We start from the raw sequence: 8407 nt of genomic DNA, 5'->3' as shown, positions 1-8407 counted from the left end.
CTAGGGGGACACAAAGCACCAAGCTGATCTCCCTGTGCTATGCAGCTTCTTCCCTCTAGCTATCTATTTTACATTTGGCAGTGTATATATGTCCATGCCACTCTCTCACTTTCTCCCAGCTTACTCTTCCGCCTCCCCGTGTCCTCAAGTCCATTCTCTAGTAGGTAGGTCTGTGTCTTTATTCTCTTATTACCCCTAGGTTCTTCATGACCATTTTTTTTTTACATTCCATATATATGTGTTAGCATACGGTATTTGTTTTTCTCTTTCTGACTTACTTCACTCCCTATGACACACTCTAGGTCCATCCACCTCACTACAAATAACTCAATTTCGTTTCTTTTATGGATGAGTAATATTCCATTGTATATATGTGCCACATCTTCTTTGTCCATTCATCTGTCCATGGACACTTAGGTTGCTTCCATGTCCTGGCTACTGTAAATACAGCTGCAATGAACATTTTGGTACATGACTCTTTTTGAATTATGGTTTTCTGAGGGTATATGCCCAGTAGGAGGATTGCTGGGTCATATGGTAATTTTATTTTTAGTTTTTTAAGGAACCTCCATACTGTTCTCCATAGTGGCTGTATCAATTTACATTCCCACTAACAGTGCAAGAGGGTTCCCTTTTTCCACACCCTCTCCATCATTTGTTGTTTGTAGATTTTTTGATGATGGCCATTCTGACCAGTGTGAGATGATATCTCATTGCAGTTTTGATTTGCATTTCTCTAATGATTAATGATGTGAGCATTCTTTCATGTGTCTGTTGGCAATCTATAGATTTTCTTTGGAGAAATGTCTTTTGGAGATTAATCTTTGTCAGTTGCTTCATTTGCAAATATTTTCTCCCATTCTGAGGGCTGTCTTTTCATCTTGTTTATGGTTTCCTTTGCTGTGCAAAAGCTTTTAAGTTTCATTAGGTCCCATTTGTTTATTTTTGTTTTTATTTCCATTTCTCTAGGAGGTGGGTCAAAAAGGATCATGCTGTGATATATGTCATAGAGTGTTCTGCCTATGTTTTCCTCTAAGAGTTTGATAGTTTCTGGCCTTACATTTAGGTATTTAATCCATTTTGAGTTTATTTCTGTGTATGGTATTATGGAGTGTTCTAATTTCATTCTTTTACATGTAGCTGTCCAGTTTTCCCAGCACCATTTATTGAAGAGGCTGTCTATTCTCGATTGTGTATTCTTGCCTCTTTTATTAAAACTAAGGTGACCATATGTATGTGGGTTTATCTCTGGGCTTTCTATCCTGTTCCTCTGATCGATATTTCTGTTTTCATGCCAATACCGTACTGTATTGATTACTGTAGCTTTGAAGTACAGTCTGAAGTCAGGGAGCCTGATTCCCCCAGCTCCATTTTTCTTTCTCAAGCTTGCTTTGGCTACTCGGGGTCTTTTGTGTTTCTGTACAAATTGTGAAATTTTTTGTTCTAGTTCTGTGAAAACTGCCAGTGGTAGTTTGCTAAGGATTGCATTGAATCTAAAGATTGCTTTGGGTAGTAGAGTCACTTCCACAATGTTGATTCTTCCAATCCAAGAACATGGTGTACCTCTCCATCTATTTGTATTATCTTTAATTTATTTCATCAGTGTCATATAATTTCTGCATACAAGTCTTTTGTCTCCTTAGGTAGGTTTATTCCTAGGTATTTTATTCTTATTGTTGCAATGGTAAATGGGAGTGTTTTCTTAATTTCACTTTCTGATTTTTCATCATTACTGTAGAGGAATGCAAGAGATTTCTGTGCATTGATTTTGTACCCTGCTAGTTTACCAAATTCATTGATTAGCTCTAGTAGTTTTCTGGTAGCCTCTTTAGGATTCTCTATATATAGTATCATGTCAGCTACAAACAGCTTTACTTCTTCTTTTCCAATTTGGATTCCTTTTATTTCTTTATCTTCTCTGATTGCTGTGGCTAACTTCCAAAACTATGTTGAATAATAGTGGTGAGACTGGGCAACCTTGTCTTGTTCCTGGCCTTAGCGGAAATGCTTTCAGTTTTTCGCCATTGAGGACGATGTTGTCTGTGTGTTTGTCATATATGGCCTTTATTATGTTGAGGTAAGTTCTCTCTATGCCTACTTTCTGGAGGGCTTTTATCATAAATGGGTATTGAATTTTGTCAAAACTTTCTGTGCATCTATTGAGATGATCATATGCTTTTTCTCCTTCAATTTGTTAATATGGTGTATCATATTGATTGATTTGCGTACATTGAAGAATCCTTGCATTCCTGGAATAAACCCCACTTGATCATGTTGTAAGATCCTTTTAATATGCTGTTGGATTCTGTTTACTATTATTTTGTTGAGGTTTTTTGCATCTATGTTCATCAGTGATATTGGCCTGTAGTTTTTTCTTTGTGACATCTTTGTCTGGTTTTGGTATCAGGGTGATGGTGGCCTCGAAGAATGAGTTTGGGCGTTTTCCTCCCTCTGCTATATTTTGGAAGAGTTTGAGAAGGATGGGTGTTAGTTCTTCTCTAAATGTTTGATAGAATTCGCCTGTGAAGCCATCTGGTCCTGAGCTTTTGTTTGTTGGAAGATTTTTAATCACAGTTTCAATTTCAGTGCTTGTGATTGGTGTGTTCATATTTTCTATTTCTTCCTGGTTCAGTCTCGGAAGGTTGTGCTTTTCCAAGAATTGGTCCATTTCTTCCAGGTGTCCATTTTATTGGCATATAGTTTCTAGTAGTAATCTCTCGTGATCCTTTGTATTTCTGCAGTGTCAGTTGTTACTTCTTTTTCATTTCTAATTCTATTGATTTGAGTCTTCTCCCTTTTATTCTTCATGAGTCTGGCTAATGGTTTATCAATTTTGTTTACCTTCTCAAAAAACCAACTTTTAGTTTTATTGATATTTGCTATTGTTTCTTTCATTTCTTTTTCATTTATTTCTGATCTGATCTTTATGATTTCTTTCCTTCTGCTAATTTTAGGGTTTTTTCGTTCTTCTTTCTCTAATTGCTTTAAGTGTAAGGTTAGGTTGTTTGTTTGAGATGTTTCTTTTCTCTTAAGGTAGGATTGTGTTGCTATAAACTTCCATCTTAGAACTTCTTTTGCTGCATCCCATATGTTTTGGGTCGTCGTGTTTTCATTTTTTTCTAGGTATTTTTGATTTCCTCTTTGATTTCTTCAGTGATCTCTTGGTTATTAAGTAGTGTGTTGTTTAGCCTCCATGTGTTTGTATTTCTTACAGATTTATTCCTGTAATTGATATCTAGTCTCATAGTGTTGTGGTCGGAAAAGATACTTGATAGGGTATCAATTTTCCTGAATTTACCAAGGCTTGATATGTGACATAAGATGTGATTTATCCTGGAGAATGTTCCATGAGCACTTGAGAGGAAAGTGTATTCTGTTGATTTTGGATGGAATGTCCTATAAATACCAATTAAGTCCATTATGTTTAATGTGTCATTTAAAGCGTGTGTGCCCTTATTTGTTTTCATTTTTGATGATCTGTCCATTGGTGAAAGTGAGGTGTTAAAGTCCCCGACTATGATTGTGTTACTGTCGATTTCCCCTTTTATGGCTGTTAGTATTTGCCTTATGTATTGAGGTGCTCCTCTGTTGGGTGCATAAATATTTACAATTGTTACATCTTCTTCTTGGATTGATCCCTTGATCGTCATGTAGCATCCTTCTTTGTCTCTTGTAATAATGTTTGATTTAACGTCTATTTTGTCTGATATGAGAATTCCTACTCCAGCTTTCTTTTGATTTCCATTTGCATGAAATATCTTTTTCCATCCTCTCACTTTCAGTCTGTATGTGTCCCTAGGTCTGAAGTGGGTCTCTTGTAGACAGCATATATATGGGTCTTGTTTTTGTATCCATTCAGCCACTGTACGCCTTTTGGTTGGAGCATTTAATCCATTTACATTTAAGGTAATTATAGATATGTATATTCTTATTACCATTTTCTTAATTGTTTTGGGTTTGTTATTGTAGGTCTTTTTTTCTCTTGTGTTTCCTGCCTAGAGAAGTGCCTCTAGCATTTGTTTTAAAGCTGGTCTGGTGGTGCTGATTTCTCTTAATTTTTGCTTGCCTGTATAGTTTTAAATTTCTCCATCATATCTGAATCAGATCCTTGTTGGGTCCAGTAATATTGGTTGTAGGTTTTCCCTTTCATCACTTTAAATATGTCCTGCCACTCCCTTCTGGCTTGCAGAGTTTCTGCTGAAAGGTCAGCTTTTAACCTTATGGGGATTCCCTTATGTGTTATTTGTTGTTTTTCCCTTGCTGCTTTTAATATTTTTTCTTTGTATTTAATTTTTGACAGTTTGATTAATATGTGTCTTGGCGTGTTTCTCCTTGGATTTATCCCGTATGGTACTCTCTGTGCTTCCTGGACTTGATTGACTATTTCCTTTCCCATATTAGGGAAGTTTTCCGCTATAATACTTCAAATATTTTCTCAGTCCCTTTCTTTTTCTGTTCTTCTTCTGGGACCCCTATAATTCGATTGTTGGTGCATTTAATATTGTCCCAGAGGTCTCTGAGAGTGTTCTCAATTCTTTTCATTCTTTTTTCTTTATTCTGCTCTAGTAGTTTTTTCCACTATTTTGTCTTCCAGGTCACTTATCTGTTCTTCTGCCTCAGTTATGCTGCTATTGATTCCTTCTAGAGAATTTTAAATTTCATTTATTGTGTTGTTTATCACTGTTTGTTTGCTCTTCAGTTCTTCTAGTTCCTTGTTAAATGTTTCTTGTATTTTCTGCATTCTTTTTCCAAGATTTTGGATCATCTTTTCTATCATTATGCTGAATTCTTTTTCAGGTAGACTGCCTGTTTCCTCCTCATTTTTTAGGTCTGGTGGGCTTTTACCTTGCTCCTTCATCTGCTGTGTGTTTTTCTGTCTTCTCATTTTGCTTAACTTACTGTGTTTGGAGTCTCCTTTGCACAGGCTGCAGGTCCGTAGTTCCTGTTGTTTTTGGTGTCTGCCCCCAGTTGATAAGGTTGGTTCAGCGGATTGTGTAGGCTTCCTGTTGGAGGGGACTAGTGCCTGTGTTCTGGTGGATCTTGTCTTTCTGGTGGGCAGGTCCACGTATGGTTGTGTGTTTTGGGGTATCTCTGACCTTATTATGATTTTAGGCAGTCTCTCTGCTAATGTGTGGGGTTGTGCTCCTGTTTTGCTAGTTATTTGGCATAGGGTGTCCAGCACTGTAGCTTGCTGGTCGTTGCGTGAAGTTGAATGCTGGTGTTGAGATGGAGATCTCTGGGAGATTTTTGCCGTTTGATATTACGTGGACCTGGGAGTTATCTTGTGGACCAATATCCTGAATTTGGCTCTCCCACCTCAGAGGCACAGCCCTGATGCCTTGGTGGAGCACCAAGAGTCTGTCATCCACCCGGCTCAGAATAAAAGGGAGAAAGAAAGAATGAAAAAGGTAAAATAAAATAAAATAAAATTGCCTGCCTTTTTCGATAATTCTTTTACGTCTCTATCTACAGCTTCCCAACCTATCCTCCATTTTTTCCCATCATTTATTCATTGAAGAAGGTAGATATGTGACTTGGAGAGCTTTCTGCATTCTTGACTTTGCTGATTGTATCCCTATGGTATAGTTTAGAATATTCCTTTTTTTCTCTGTATTTTCTGTATATCTATAATTGGATCTGTGAGCTTGATATAGGTGCAATTTTTTAGCAAGAATACTTGAATGGAGATTTTGAGTATTTCCATAAAGAGGCACATAATATCAGGTTGTGACTCCTTTTACAGTTAGCAGAAGTTAATGATGATTGTGTAGAAACATTGCATCATTAGGTGTTGCAAAATTGTGATATTGTACTTCCGTCGGTCTTCCTTTCTTTATTAATTGGGATACACATTTAAAACAGTTTCCTTTTATTGACAATTTTGTTACTTTGAGGTACAAATTGTAAAAGAGAGACAGGTAAGTGGTTGATTATTTCTCTTTATTTGAGTGTTTTGAAAATAATGATGTGGTTGCCTATAATCCTTCACAGATGACAAATAAGGATGTCGCAAAAGAATACTTATGAATTATTGGATTTACATATATTTGATGTTTTAAACAATTTTTCTCACTACACATCAAATTTAAGATGGTCCATTATTGACCAGTGGAAGCCTCTTCAACTTGGGTTCTGAGTGGTTTTGAGACTATGCTAGTAATCCTTCACGGTTTATTTATTATCTGGTGAGACAAAATATACCAGACCAATTTTATATATTTCTGCCAAACCAAAAATACTGGTTCTCAATGATAAAAGAGGATGATAAAAATTAGAACATAAGGGCTTCCCTGGTGGCACAGTGGTTGAGAGTCCGCCTGCCGATGCAGGGGACACGGGTTCATGCCCTGGTCCGGGAAGATCCCACATGCCGCGGAGTGGCTAGGCCCGTGAGCCGTGGCCGCTGAGCCTGCGTGTCCGGAGCCTGTGCTCTGCAACGGGAGAGGCCACAGTAGTGAGAGGCCCACGTACCGCAAAAATAAATAAATAAAAATAATAAAATAAAAATTAGAAAATAAATATTCATTTGATTTATCCCACCTACACATATAGAAGTCTTGATACTGCCACCACCAATATGATTAGAAAAAACAGATTTTTTTACATAAGCTCTACACATTCTCTACCAGTATGTCATGGTTGAACTACATTTATCTGATAATAACTCTTTTTGTTGAATGTTTCCTGGGTGCAGGTCATATTTTAATTACTTTCTATGGATTTTCTTATTTCATTTTCCCTACCATTCTGCAAAGAAGGTAATCTTATCACTATATTTTACAGAAAAGAAATGGATGTTTAGAGAAGCTGAGTGAATTATCCAAAGTCATATAACTCGTAAGTAGTGGGCTTTGTGTTCAAACACAGGCAGTATGATTCTAAGGCCATACTGGCTTGTAGAATCTATTATCTCCAAAAATAAAATGAATTGGGAGATTTGGCAGGTTTAAATCACAAAATTGGAGAAGAGGATAAAGTCATAGATTATCTGTAGAAAATGGAAATATTGGTGAATTTTAGAAATAAAAGATAATACAGTGAAGTTCTTTTATGAGGACATGTTTTCTCCCTGAAGTAGGAGATAACCCTGTGGAGATTGTGAGAGGAATGAAATAAGGAAAATGGGAAATGGAGAAGGTTTAGGATAGACTTTTAGGGTGTGGGGGAAGTGGCTGAGTTGCAAATGTAAAATTATTTTCTTAAGCATTCCAATTAAACAAAAGCAGTTTATACTGGAAAACATAATACTCTCTGGTGTTGAGATTCCCCTCTTTCCCCCTCATACACCTAGCATCATTAGGCATACTAGAGCACAAGCAGAGTTTTAAGTTTCATCCAGGTTTTAGGAATGGTAGTACCAAATAGGCTGGAAGGAGAAGAGGAATATATCAAGGGACTAGGGATACAGGGTTAAGAACACTGTGTTGGATGCCTTATATTTGTTTTCTCAGTGTATCTTCCCACTGCATTCATAAATATGCCCCTCTATACTGAAAAGGCAGGAAAGCTTAATTCTCTGTTTCCTAGAGTTTTTACTAGTAGGGTTCCAGATGAATTTTACCTTCTGTCAATCTGATGCACACTGATCAGATTTATTTTAGAGCTAATTTAAGTGTAGAGAGATGTAGAGTAAAGCAGGCATGATCTGGAGTTCTGAATGTAGCTGGGGAAGAATCTTTCTTGAGCTAACAATCTGGTAGAATTTTCTGGTTCTAAGACACCCTATTCCTAAAGCCAACAGTTGCACTGGAAGCATCCTGATTTACCCACTCAACTGTGGCAGCTCCCCTTGGGGACCAATTCTGCTGAATGACTATAATAATCATTCTGAGAGGCCATGAATAGACCTGTATCTCCAGGCCCTAGGACAGTATTTATAGGCCTTAACTCCCCAAATTAATCCTGGTACTAATTAACATAGAATGCTTTCTGCTAACAGCAACAAAACATTGACTAATACAAGTACTGAAAAGTTGGGGTTCAAAATCAAGTAATACCATTGTTAACTATTGTTTTCGTTTAATATCCTTAAACATTCTGTGCCTCAGTTTCCTTATCTGATAAGTGGAGATGAATCCACATTCACATGTACAACCTGAGGTACTAGGGGCAAAGGTACGTGGCGGGTACAAAGAGCCAAAGAGGCTAGATTTGTAAGATACTTCAGTGACATCATCATTACTAAACACCAATATGGTAAATTGTGAGATAACAACTTCCATCATGGATGATACACCTTATAGAAAAGCCTGTGAGTAAACATAAACAAAAATGCCTAATTTTGAGGCTAAATGGGGGGAAATGTATCTCCATTCTAAGGCACTCTCTAATGCCCGCAATGTCCACACCACACCCCATCCAATGTTTCCAGTCCTAGGTGAGAATATAATTACAAACCAAAGCTGAA

This window comes from Monodon monoceros, unplaced genomic scaffold, assembly GCF_005190385.1.
Source record: "Monodon monoceros isolate NGI ecotype Baffin Bay Population unplaced genomic scaffold, NGI_Narwhal_1 Super_Scaffold_22, whole genome shotgun sequence".
In the NCBI taxonomy this organism is placed as follows: Eukaryota; Metazoa; Chordata; class Mammalia; order Artiodactyla; family Monodontidae; genus Monodon; species Monodon monoceros.
The sequence above is the reverse complement of the archived record's forward strand: the minus strand, read 5'-3'. Positions refer to the sequence as shown.